Source organism: Solanum dulcamara, chromosome 12 (genome assembly GCF_947179165.1).
Source record: "Solanum dulcamara chromosome 12, daSolDulc1.2, whole genome shotgun sequence".
NCBI lineage: Eukaryota > Viridiplantae > Streptophyta > Magnoliopsida > Solanales > Solanaceae > Solanum > Solanum dulcamara.
Window position 1 is genome coordinate 30,814,306 of NC_077248.1, and position 13,771 is coordinate 30,828,076.

Consider the following 13,771-nt stretch of genomic DNA (forward strand, 5'->3'; position numbering starts at 1 on the left):
GGAGCTGATGAAATTATCAGAATTCTCATACGATGTCTGAATCTTTAGATGTCGATTAAAGTCAAATCTTTCAAGCCTTAAGCATCAAAAGCTACCAAACTATCTCAAAACTCAAAATAAACACCTTAGGTAGCATGTCACCCTTCCCAATATCACATTAGAGATATAAAGAAGCTACAGAAAGGGGTAAAATGGTAAAAATATGCAAAAGCACAAAAATGAACTTGGAGGTCCTTATAACATATACTATTAAAAGGACTTTCGTCCTCAAAAGTCAAAGAAGAAAGGTACCTGGTGGCTCAAACAGATGAGGATATCCGGTCCGCATGTCCTCCACTAGACTTTCACCGATGAAATCTCTTTAGAGCTCAACTTCCTAACATGCTTGTCCAAAATAGCCATAGGCTTCTCCTCAAAGGCTAAAGACTCATCAAATTAAACCGAATTCTACTGAAGCACGTGATCTCATCTGGGACAGACCGCCGCAACATTGAAACATGTAATATAGGGTGAACACCTGAAAGTGATTGGGCCAAGGCCAACTCATAAACTACCTCCCCTACCCATCTGAACATCTCAAAAGAGCCAATAAAATTGGGGATAAGCTTACCCCTCCTCCTGAATCTCATCACCCCTTTCATGGATGACACTCGCAGAAATACACAGTCTCCAACAATGAACTCCAAAGGCCGCACCCTCTGATTAACATAACTATTTTTCCTACTCTAGGCAGTACGAAGCCTCTTCTGAATCATATGAACTCTTTCTATTGAATCAAACAAAAAATCAATGCCCTAAGGCCTACCCTTAAAGGGATCAAATTGGCCCACTAGGGAATGACATCGCCTACCATACAATGCCTCAAAGGAAGCCATATCAATGCTCGAATAGTAGCTATTATTATATGCAAACTCTGCTAAAGCCAAGGTATGATCCTACTGACCCCCAGAATCAATAACATAGGCCCTTAGAATGTCCTCCAAGATCTGAATGGTTCTGTTTGACTGACTATCAATCTAGGGGTGGAAAGCATTGCTAACCCTAACCCGGTACCCAACTCTCTCTATATAGACCCCTAGAAATGCAAAGTGAATTGAGTAACATGGTCTAAAATGATAGATACTGGTACCCCATGCAATTGTACCACCTCTCGAATGTAAGTCTGAGCCAACCTCTGTGAAGTGTAGATAGTCTGGACCGGTAAGAACTAAGCAGGCTTGGTATATTGATATATGATGACTTAAATATAATCAAAACCTCGAGAACCATATGGTAAAACCACTACAAAGTCCATAGCTATCCGCTCCTACTTCCACTCTGGAATGGGTAGTCACTAGGTCAAACCACCTGGCTTATGATGCTCAAACTTAACCTGCTAATAGTTTAAGCACCTAGCCACAAAAGTTGTAATGTCCCGCTTCATCCCACACCACCAGTAATGCTACTATAGGTCGCGATATATCTTTTTCACATTGGGATAAATGGAATATTTGGAATAATGGGCATCCTTAAGGATGAGCTTGACTAAATCTCCAACTCTAGGAATATAGATACAACCCTCAATCCTTAAAATGCCCTTCATGTCTAAGTTCACCTTCCTAGCCTCTCCACTAAGTACCTTATCATGAATCACCCTCAGATATGGGTCCTTAAACTGCTGTGCCCGAATTACTCCATCAAGGAAGACCTAGCCTCTACACAAACAAGTACCCTACCCTACTTAGAAATATCAAGACGAACTATATGATTAGCTAAGGACTAAATGTCCGAAGCTAAAGGTCGCTCCTCAACTGATAAGACTTCTAAACTCCCCATACTCACCGCCTTTCGGCTTAAATCATATGCTACTACATTTGCCTTACCAGGATGATAGAGAATAGTGACGTCATAGTCCTTCAACAACTCTAACCATCTGCGCTATCTCAAATTAAGGTCTTTTTGGCTGTATATGTATTGAAGACTATGGTGGTCAGTGTAAATCTCACAATGGGATCCATACAAGTAATGCCTCTAAATCGTAAATGTGAAGACTACCACCGCCAACTCTAAATCATGTGTAGGGTAGTTCCACTCATGATCCTTCAGCTTCTTGGAAGCATATGCAATAAATCTATCCTGTTGCATCAGAACGTAACCCAAGCCAATACTTGAGCATTACAATACACTGTAAATCCCTGGTCCTCAACAGGAAGAGTAAGAATCGAAGCTGAAGTCAACAAGGTTTTGAGCTTTAGGAAGCTCGCCTCACACTCGTCATACCACTAGAAGGGGACATTCTTTTGAGTCAATCTAGTCGAAGGAGCTGCAATAGAAAAGAACCCTTACACAAACCATCTGTAATACCCTGCCAAACCAATAAAACATCAAACCTCATTAGGAGAAGTGGGACTAGCCCAATTATGAACTACCATTATCTTTTTAAGATCTACCATAATCCCATCCTTAGATACCACATTCCCTAGGAATGCCACAGACTTAAGCCAAAATTCATACTTGGTGAATTTGGCATATAATTGTTGATGTCGTAAGGTCTGAAGTACTATCCTCAGGTGCTGCTCATGCTGCTCTCTGCTCCTAGAGTAGATCAGAATGTCATCAATGAATACAATGACAAAGGAGTCCAAGTAGGGCCTAAACACACAATTCATCAAATCTATGAATTTTGTGGGGGCATTAATCAACCCAAAATATATGACAAGGAATCATAGTGCCCATATCGAGTCCTGAAAGTAGTCTTAGGGATATCTGACTCCCTAATCCTCATCTGGTGATACCCTAACCTCAAGTCTATCTTAGAAAACACTGCTGCACCCTAGAGCTAGTCAAATAAGTCATCAATCCATGACATCGGGTACCTATTCTTGATGGTCACCTTATTTAGCTACGTGTAATCAATACACATACTCAAGGTACCATCTTTCTTTTTCATGAACAAAAAAAGAATACCCATAGTGACATACTGGGCCTGATAAACCACTTACTCAAAAGGTCGTGGAGCTGTAACTTAAGCTCTCTTAACTTAATTGGATCCATTTGATACGGTGGAATAGATACTGGATGTGTACCCAGCTCAACATCAATGATGGAGTCAATATCAAGCTTAGGAAGAAGTCCAGGTAGATCGGTGGGAAAAACTTTAGAAAACTCTTGGACTATTAGAATCAAATAAATAGAAGGAGTGTTAGCACTTATGTCACGGACGTAAACAAGATAGGCTAGACACTCCTTTCCCAATAACTGCTGAGCCCTAAGAAAGGATATCACACTACACTGTACATAACTAACTGCACCTGCCCACATGACCAGAGGAATACCAAGCATACACAAGGTAACGGTCTTGGAGAAGCAATCCAAAATTGCATAATGAGTAGAAAACCAGCCCATGCCTAAAATCAAGTTAAAGTCTACAATATCTAGCACAATCTAGTTCGCTCTAGTATTATATCCAAAGATAGTCACCATATAGGATTGATACACTCGATCCACTACTATAGAATCACCTATAGGGGTAGGTACACACATAGGCAAAAACATAGCTCACATAAAACATCTCATCGAGTAGCATAATAAGCATACACATATGATTAAGTGGACCCAGATCAAATAAAGCATAGGCACGCTGATGAGAGGTAGAGATCATTCTTATGATGATAGTATCCGATGTCTCCATCTCTGGATTACTCAAAAAAGCATATATGTGACTGCGTCCACCTCTACCACCTATCTGGCCTACTTGGGGACCACCCCTAGTACCCTAAGACTCACCTCTACCACCTTGTACACTCTCTTTGGGCAGTTAAACTAGGGCCCTGGGGGCCTGAGCCTACTGACCCTGTGGACCTTCCTAACTCTGGCATTTATGATGACTGATAGTATGATACTCCCTAGCAAAGTGTCCTATCACACTACACTCATATCATGGCCCTTTGAATGAACCTCCCTGAGATCTCCCAAATAAACCTGAATGGCCACCATGGCCTGAATACCAAAAGTTTAACCTCAAGAATACTGACCCAAATTCTGGCTGCTCTGACCATTGGCACTTGTTGATCTATCATCGATAAGTATAAGGCTTCCTGAATTAGTCTACTAGGTGGATATTTCTATGGATGGTCTCTGCCAAAAGAACCCCTACCATGTGAATGGCACCCACTGAAACTGCCCTGGCGGCGAGGCCTCTTGTTGCTGCCTCCATCGGCCTCATGACATATAGACTCAATAGTATGGGCATGGTATACTATTTGTAAGAATGAACAGCCCGATGCAACTATATGCTCTGTAGACAACCTCAAGGGAACAGGCAAACCTCTAACGAATTGACTACCTGCTTCTTCTCCATCGGCATAATCATGGTAGAGTGTTTGGATATCTTATGAAATCGAGGATTATACTCTATGACCATCATCAATCCCTATACTAGTGTTATGAACTCATCTCTCAGCCTCTCCCTCAAACTATGAGGTACATAATTCTCCACAAAAGCCTTGGAGAATTGAGTCTATCACATCGGCAGTGATCCTATAGGTCTGCAGCTAAGATAAGATCTCCACCACTGCTTTATCGGTCTATCCAACTGGAAAGTAGAGTAATCAACCTCATGGGACTCCACCTATCCAAAGTTGTGCAACCTCTCTTGAAAACTAACCAAAAACTCATGGGCATCCTCGCCTGCAGTAGTTGAGAGCCTGGGATGGGTCAATCTAATAAACCTGCTCAACATCTTCTGCTCTTCTGTAGTCATAACTTATCTAGCTGCTATGTGCTGAACCACTGTGGGAATAGGCTGAATCACTAGATGGAGAGCTGTAGTATAGGCTGTAGAACTGGGGCCAGATCATAATGTGCCCCCGCCTTCCCTAAAGTTTGAGCCTCCTCTCGGACTTGGGGTCCAGTTGAAGTGCTAGGTAGTGTCCCTTCTCGAGACATACCCTCTATGAAGTTGAGAATCTAGGCTAGAGTATCCTGTAACACTAGTATGACCACAAATCTAGGTCAAGGTTCGGCTAGATCCTCCTTCACTGGTTGAGGCTCAAATTGCTCAACCTCAATATCTAGCTTCGACATTGGTCCTGTGTCCTAAGATCTACCCTAACCTTTGTGTTGACCTTAATCCCTACCCTGAGCTGGGGCTGTATTTATAGGTGTGGGGGTTCTCATTCTCACCATCTGAGAAAGAGTGAAACAAATAGGATTTAGACGTGTTCATCATCATTAACGCACGATCAGTAATAAGAATAGTGAATTAATTCCTTATAATGCCTCATAGCCTCCCGGAGATTAGATATAGACGTCATCATTTTGATCCGTGGGACTCTACTAGACACTTGCTCCTGTAATGGTGAGACCGGTGAACCTAAGCTTTGATACCATTTTGTCATGACCTAAGTCTGGGTCATGATGATACCTACTATAACCCCCGAGTAGGCAAGCCAAACCCAAGTCAAGTAGAACTCATACCTCCATCTAATTAAATAATTAATAACGTACGAAGGCGAAAATACTTTATTATTGTATAGATATATAAATACGATAAAAAATATACAAAAGGCCCGATAATGACCAAAAATGACGAATTGACACTAAACCAAATCCCAAACCTGGTGTCACCTATACATGAGCTACTATATATAAAAGCTGACAATATATATATAAATATATAATGCAGAACTGATAGTCCAAAATACAATATACAAGTCAGAACAAAAGAGGGAATTTAACAAGTCTCTGAATATCAGTAGCTCACCACAATCTGGATCTAGCACAACTACAGATGATCAGGCGCGCGCTTAGGGTGGCTCAAAATGGGAGCTGCATCAAAAAGATACAAAAGTGCAGTTTGAGTACCAAAAAATGGGATACTCAATAGGAATTATAGTCCGACCAAACTCAGAAAGAATAAATATATAATAATCAGCACGATGATAGTAATAATAACAGGAAAGAAGCTTAGAATTATGATTTTGGGGAAGAGGGTCTAACAAGATCATACAATAATAAAGTAAGTCCCACAAATCATGTCATCACGTCAATAATCTCAACTCATAAAAGACCAGCCAGAGCGCAAATGGAAACTCGTAGTTACGACCCAATAACCTCAAAAAGCATCATAAAATGCTCAGAATAGCCCTCGAACTCATAAATAAAAGGACTAGTAACCCAAAATATGTATCAAAGGGCTACCCAAAATTTACACCTCGAGTTTATCAAATGAAATAAAGTGTATTCCAAACTCAATAAAAAAGCCTCCTGAAATCATACCTCGAGCTTATCAACCATGACATATCATAAATCAGATATCACCGTATTTCCTTGAATCCCTCATATTTATTCATCAACCAAATGTCCTATTCTCATCTTTGACCCTTTTTTAAAAAAAGGATTCATAACACCAGAAAGGTAAATAAGACAAGTAGCATGTTAAAATCATATATCACTCACTTGAGGCTCCGGTGTTTTGAAAGCACGGCCTTGGGCCCAATATTTCAATATCATAAGTAAATAGTGCATAAGCGTAAGCTAAAAATCACCATGAATGTCCAAAGGAACCCAAAAGAATCAACATGCAGCATCCTACATTTGAATCACCTAGGAGAAAGTTCTAAGGATTCTAAGCGATGTAAACAAGACAAACTAGCACCTAGACTAAGGCTCCAAGGTCTAATATCACAAAACAAGATACTAAGGATGCTCCTCAGTACGAAGAAGGGTGGGTTCCAGAGAGGCATCGACTCCAAAATTCTAAATAGGATATCAACACCTAAATTACTAACCTAATCACTCCTTACCACCAAAATATGTCAATTCCAACCAAGCCTAGTCTAACAAGAGGAAGCCACAACCTACCTCAAAGTTGAAACCGTACACGAATCATTAAACCTAATCTTTTCCCTTTTGGGACACCTCCAAATGATGCCACTCTATCAACAATGGAATCACAACATCAATATGGTCATTATGATATTAAAATTATTGAATTCAGAGTTAGGTCAACTTTTGAAGTAAAAATTAGGGATTGTGGGTCCCTCTTCATAAATTACGGAATTTACTCCAAGAATAGGTAGATGATAAGCCTAGCTTGTGCTTCTAAAAGAAGTACAATTCATACAACCCAACAAATACAACATAAACAAACACCAAGGTCTTCAACCTAGTACAAGAACCACTAAATTGCAAGGAAAAATGGCAATTTACCTCAAATCAAGCCCTTTCTCTTAACTATGAATGCACTAATGGATTTCCCTAAAAAATCCACACAACTTAGCTTTCTGAATCGCCCAAATCCCCCAAGTATAAACAGAAAAACAAGTTTTGAAAGTTAGGGCTCAAATCTGAAAAATGGACCAAAAATAATCCTCTGATGTCATTTAAGAGAACCCTCGGTGTTCGTTGAAGCAACCACCTCAAAGAGGTGGGCATCACTTTAGCGACGCCAGGTTGCTTAAGAGACCAATCACTTAAATGATGGTATGTCACTTTAGCGACACCTGGCCCCAGGTGCTTGGTCTCTTTAGTATCCTCCTGGCCACTTTAGAGCACTCGCTTTAGTGACTAGGAGTCGCTTTAGCGACGACATCAGCTTTGTGCTGGTGCAAAAAGACCTTGGCATGCTCAATTTTTTGACGGTGTGTTTCGAATTCAGTCGAAATCCCATGCACGTGAATGAGATATGCTACCCATCAAAAATAATATTCTAGACTCAATGGCGCATTCAAAATTCTCATATGAGCTCATTTTACCAAAACATGGGTCCTATACCCAAGTGTTATTTTCTACAACGTATCTTGGATTAGACCAGAAATCCCGGAAAGCGAACGAAGGGTCGTTCTAGAATAAACTCAATATTTTGGAACTAACTACACTGTCAAAATATCCACCCAGGTGTAATTTCTAAGAATGTTGACCAAAGTCAATTATAGGCTAATTTTTAAGTTTAAAAGCACCAAATAGCTCCAAATTCGTACTGATTATCTTGATACTTATGCCAACTATGCTAATCCCCTAATTTGGCCATTGTAGAGCTGATGGAACCGTTAAAATTCCATTCTGAGTTTGTTTACCATAAGTTATGAACGAAGTCATTTTTTCAAGTTATAAAGGTTCTAAAATAGAGAAACTGGCATAAAACCATTTCAAGCACCTCAAGAACCAAACCGAAGGTCATCCTAAACCAAATTGGGTATTCTGAAGCTAACCATGCTGATAAAATTTTTATCCAAGCGCATTTACTAAAAATGTTGACTGAAGTCATACTTGTCCAAAACTTCAAAGTTAAAATGCCTAATCACAGAAACTCAAAACTAAGACTCCAAAACCCGAATCGACCTTTCTTCTATACCAAAATGTTCTTTTCGGAGCTGATGTAAGTATTAAAATTTTGATACGATGCTCGAGTATCTGGATATTGACTAAAGTCAATTCTTTTAAGCCTTAAGCATCAAAAGTGGCCAAGTCACCTCAAAACTCAAAATGAACACCTTGATGAGCGTGCTACCCATCCCAATATCATATAAGAGCTATAAAGAAGCTATGGAAAGGGGTAAAATAGTAAAAATACATAAAAACATAAAAATGACCTTGGAGGTCATTACATATGGGGTGGCATGAAAAAGGACTATGAGGTTTTTCTTACCGAATTCCCAAATAACCAACAAGTTAAGGCTGATTATCAAAGGTTGGGTGGCCTAGCATAAGACATTAAAATCCCCACTTGGAAGTGGGAAGATATAAACATGGATGTTGTAATGGGTTTGCCTTATACACGAAAGCATCATGACTCAATTTGGGTGATTGTTGATATAATGATGTAGTCGGCTCACCTTTTACTGGTCAAGACTTCATATAGTGCCGAGGATTTTGCTAAGTTGTATATTCGGGAATTGGTAAGGTTACACGGTGTGCTATTGTCAATCATTTTGGAACATGATACTCAATTCACTTCTCATTTTTGAAGATCATTTCAAAGGGGTTTTGGTACTTATGTGAAGCTAAGTACCATAGTCCATCCTTAAATTGATGGGCAAGCAAAATGGACAATTCAAAAACTAGAGGATATGTTAAAGGCTTGTGTGTTGGAGTTCAAAGGGAGTTGGGATGATCATTTACCGCTTATTGAATTCACCTATAATAATAGCTACCACTCAAGTATTGAGATGACACCATTTGAGGCTTTGTATGAAAGATGATGTAGGTCTCTGATAGGTTTGTTTGAAGTGGGTGAGAGGACCTTGCTGGGTCCCAATTTTGTGCTTGATGTTTTAATGAAGGTGAGAATCATTAGAGAAAGGTTGAAGACATCTCAAAGTCACCAAAAGTCCTATTCTAATACTAGGAGAAGGGATTTTGAGTTTAGTGTAGATGATTGGGTGTACTTAAAGGTTTCACCCATGAAGGGTGTAGTTCGGTTTGGTAAGAAAGGCAAATTGATCCCAAGGTATGTAGGGCCTTATAAAATATTAAGACGTGTTGGCAAGGTTTCTTATGAGTTGGAGTTTCCATTGGAAATGGCCATGGATCATCTGGTGTTCCATGTGTCTATGTTTAGAAAATGTGTGGATGATCCTAGTTCCATTATGCCATTTGAGGTAGTGAATATTGAATAAAACTTGACCTATGAGGAGTTCCTGGTTAAAATTTTGGACCAACAAGTTAATAGATTGAGGAACAAGAAAGTTACATCAATCAAAGTCCTTTGGAGAAATCAACAAGTTGAAAGCACTACATGGGAGACGGAAGTGGATATGATGAAACGATACCCTCATCTTTTTCATTCTAATCAAGCCTAAGGTACTAAGTTATTCATGAATTATTTAAGACTCCTACATTTTAGATTTTCCTAAGTTTTCATATGCATGAATGTTCATGAAGTTGAGTTTAAAGTTATGTTTTATGCTAAGTTTGAAGATCTCATGTTCTATGAATTTCAAGTGTCATTGTATTTTCACGTTGGATTGCTAGTCCTCGTGCTGTGTCTTTTTTCATGAAAATGATTCTCATTCGAGGATGAATGTTACCTAGAGGGAGATATTGTAAGACCCCAAAATTTGGAAAGTCCTTAGATGAGGAATAAAAGATAAAATTCCAGAGAAATGCAGAAAACTTAAACTAGGTGATTACTATGGAAGGCTATCACGAGTAGTGTTCCGTACCACACCACATGTTGAGCCACCGTGGTGACGCCTCCCTTAAGGCCTCAGAAAATATTCTAAGACAGGGACCATGAATGACCACCATGGGACGTGGAGCTCTTCACGAACTGTGGTGTGCTCTGTGGTGGTCACTCTTACAGGCCCTCCTTCAAGTCCTACACCACGGCTATGGTTCACGGTTTATGATGCCCTCCACGGACCGTGAAGGCCATCATAGAGGAAGTACTGGTACTTTCCCTGCAAACCTCAAAATTTTTCCTCCAACTCAATTATCATGGGACACCATCACGGGCCATGGGGAGCCCACGGAACATGATGGGTCCTCCGTAAAACTGAGTCCGGTCTGTTTTAAAGGGGTATTTTGGTCATTTCCTGTGTTTTATAAGCAAAATGAGGTCATTTTAGGGTATGAGTCTAACCTATCTAAAGTACATAAACCTTCCAAAGACCTCATTCCTCACATTAACTCCTCCAACAAAAACCTTTTGTCACAAGGTCTCCTCCAGTCTCAAGCAAGGTTCTAGGATTTCATTAATAAAGATCAAGTCTCCATTATTTTCAAGTTTGCATTAGGGTTTTCTTCCCCAAGGTATGTGGGTCTCATTCATAGGTTCTTCCACCCATGGAGACCAAGTATTTTCTAACTTAGCAACTTAATTTAAAATGGTGAAATCTTATGAGTTTTTATATTATGATTCCAAATGCAAAGATTGTTGTCTATTTGAAGTTTATTTACCTATATTGCCTTATATTTACTCTTAATTTCATGAAATGGTGGATTTATCAAGGGCCCGTATATAAGGGCATGAAAAAAGGTTTTAAAGTGTATTGGTGTGTTGCTTTAAAGATGTTTTAATTGATGCATTACAGTACTCTTATTCATACTATCATGGATTTGAATGATTTGAAAATTGATTTGATAGAACCCATCTAGTTTTATTTTTTTATAATAAAGTTGAATTGAAAGCTTTGAATCCTAAACGAAAGTTTATGAAAGTAAATATTTATGTACAAAGGGAGTCTTATAAAATGAAAGAATAATGAAATGATGGATTCTACTTGTGGAAGGCCAGTTCTCGAATGCTGTTGTGATAATCTAAAACTATGTAAATGATTATGTTCTTATGTTATATGAACTATTCTGTGGGATTGACTTATCATCAAATGAGGCATTGAGGTGGGATTCGGTAATGGAATCCTAGTAGTAACCCTTTGTCTTATTAATTATGTGCCAACATAGGTGCCTTTGTTGACTTAGGATAGTGGATCCACAAATAGCCCTAAATATTGAAGAAATGAATGTAGTTGATGGAGTTCTATCCGGTAAATAGTCTCATTATATCAACGTAGGGGGTTATGTTGGATTCCATATAATACCTCGCATGGTCTTAAATGTAGGTTATGGTCATCTCCCCATAAAATAAGCATTTCAAATGTTATTTATGTTAATTGCTCATGCATACATCTACTCATGTGTTTTGATATATAATGCTTCAATGGTTTTCATTTAAATGCATGCCTACATACTTAGTACATTCAAAGTACTAACACATACTCTTTTACCTACATGATATCACCATGTAGGGACCGGCGTTGCTCCACATTTACCTCTACGTGGCTAGTTGATTCATTGAAGGCTACATAGTTGGTGAGTTCTCATATTTTGGGAACAACATCCCCTTTTCCTTTTTCTAGCTTATGATGTGTAAAGCCTTTTGGATACCTTTCATGGTTCTTATTTCTATTTTGATTGAGGGTGAGCTAGGGACATGTCTTAACCCCTGCCAAGTCTATGATGTAGATGGTATTATTGGATATGTATAAGCAAGGTTTGACTTATTTGGTTCCTATTTAAGTATTTCCCTTAGTCCCATTTTTCCTTTTATTTTTGCTTATTCTTAGATGTCATTACCTATGTAAAGCTAAATAAATGCTAAGAGTCTTGGGCGAGGTATCTCCAGGTGTCTTATTTGCCATGTTCATCTAGGCCCTAGGCTTGAGTCATGACATCTAGAGAGACTAAGAGGGCAAGGATATATAGTGGTGACTTTTCACATTTGAGGTCTGGTAATGGTGGCCATTCTTAGTTTTGAAGGAAATTCTATGGCTTGACTTAATCTAGTTCTCCAACTATAAATTTCAATAAATATAAGGTGTCTAACCCTAAGCCTCAAGGGAGTGCTCTGAGTGGTAAAATTGGCCCTGCATATAGGAAGTGTAGGAAGAACCATCGAGAAGATTGCTTAGCTAGTTCTGATGCATGTATGGTTGTGACAAGGCAAGTCATAAGTTGAGAGATTGCCCTTCGATTGCTATTAAGGTTAGAGATGGTAATCAGCAAACTCTATTTTCTTCTTTAGGTCACCGAGCTCAACAGGGTACTTCATCTGGTTTTAGTGGTGGCCAGCGTTAGAACATGTTTAATGCTTTTTAGACTCGACAAGATCAGGAGGATTCCCCTAATGTGGTTATGGGTTTTTTATGAGTGTTTTAGTTTGATGTTTATGCTTTATTAGTTCCTGGAGAGAATCTTTCTTTCGTTACTCTGTATGTTTCTATGAAATTTGATGATAGTCGCAAAATTTTGCTAGAACCTTTCTCAGTTTTTACTCCTGTCGGTGATTCAATTTTAGTTAAATGGGTTTATAGAAATTGTCTGGTCACTTTATGAAAAATCACCTTAGATGATCTTGTAGAGCTATATATGACTAAGTTCGATGTTATTCTTGATATGTATTGTCTTCATGCTTGTTATACCTTTATTGAATCTAGAACCTGATTAGTTAAGTTTCTATTTCCAAATGAGCAAGTCATAGAGTGGAAAGATAGTAATTCAGCGTTTAAGGGTCAGTGCATCTCTTGCCTTAACACTAGAAAGATAATTTCTACAGGTTGGATCTACCATCTAGTTAAGGGTTAGGAATATGAACTAAAACCCCTACTCTTGAGTCAAATCCTGTTGTGAATGAGTTTTCAGGAGTTTTTCCCAATGATCTTCCCAAAGTTCCTTCGTAAAGGGAAATCAACTTTAAAATTGACCTTTTTCCATATACGCAACCTCTCTCTATTCCTCTTTATAAAATGGATCTAACATAACTTAAGGAATTAAAAGATCAGTTAAAGGACCTTTTGGATAAAGGTTTGATTAGATCGAGTACCTCTCCATAGGGTGCTCCATTTCTCTTTATTTGGGAGAAAGATTATTCTTTTCTTATGTGCATTTATTATCGATAATTGAATAAATTCATAATCAAGAATAAGTATCCCATCCAAGGGATTGATCTATTGTTCGATCAACCTCAAGGTGCTAGTTTCTTTTCAACTATTGATCTCCGATAGGATTATCATCAAATTAGAGTGAAAGAATGTCACATTCCGAAGAAGACTTTTAGAACTCAGTATGGTGAGTATGAATTTTTGGGTATGTGTTTTGGAATAAAGAATGCTCCTGTAGCTTTTATGGATTCGATGAACAGGGTGTTCAAGCAATACTTGCATATGTTCATTATTGTGTTTATTGATCATATTTTGATCTATTCTCGGACTGAGGATTAACATGTCGATCATTAGAGGATTATCTTGCAAGTTCTCAAGGATCGTTATTTTTTTTCTAAATTTAGAAAATA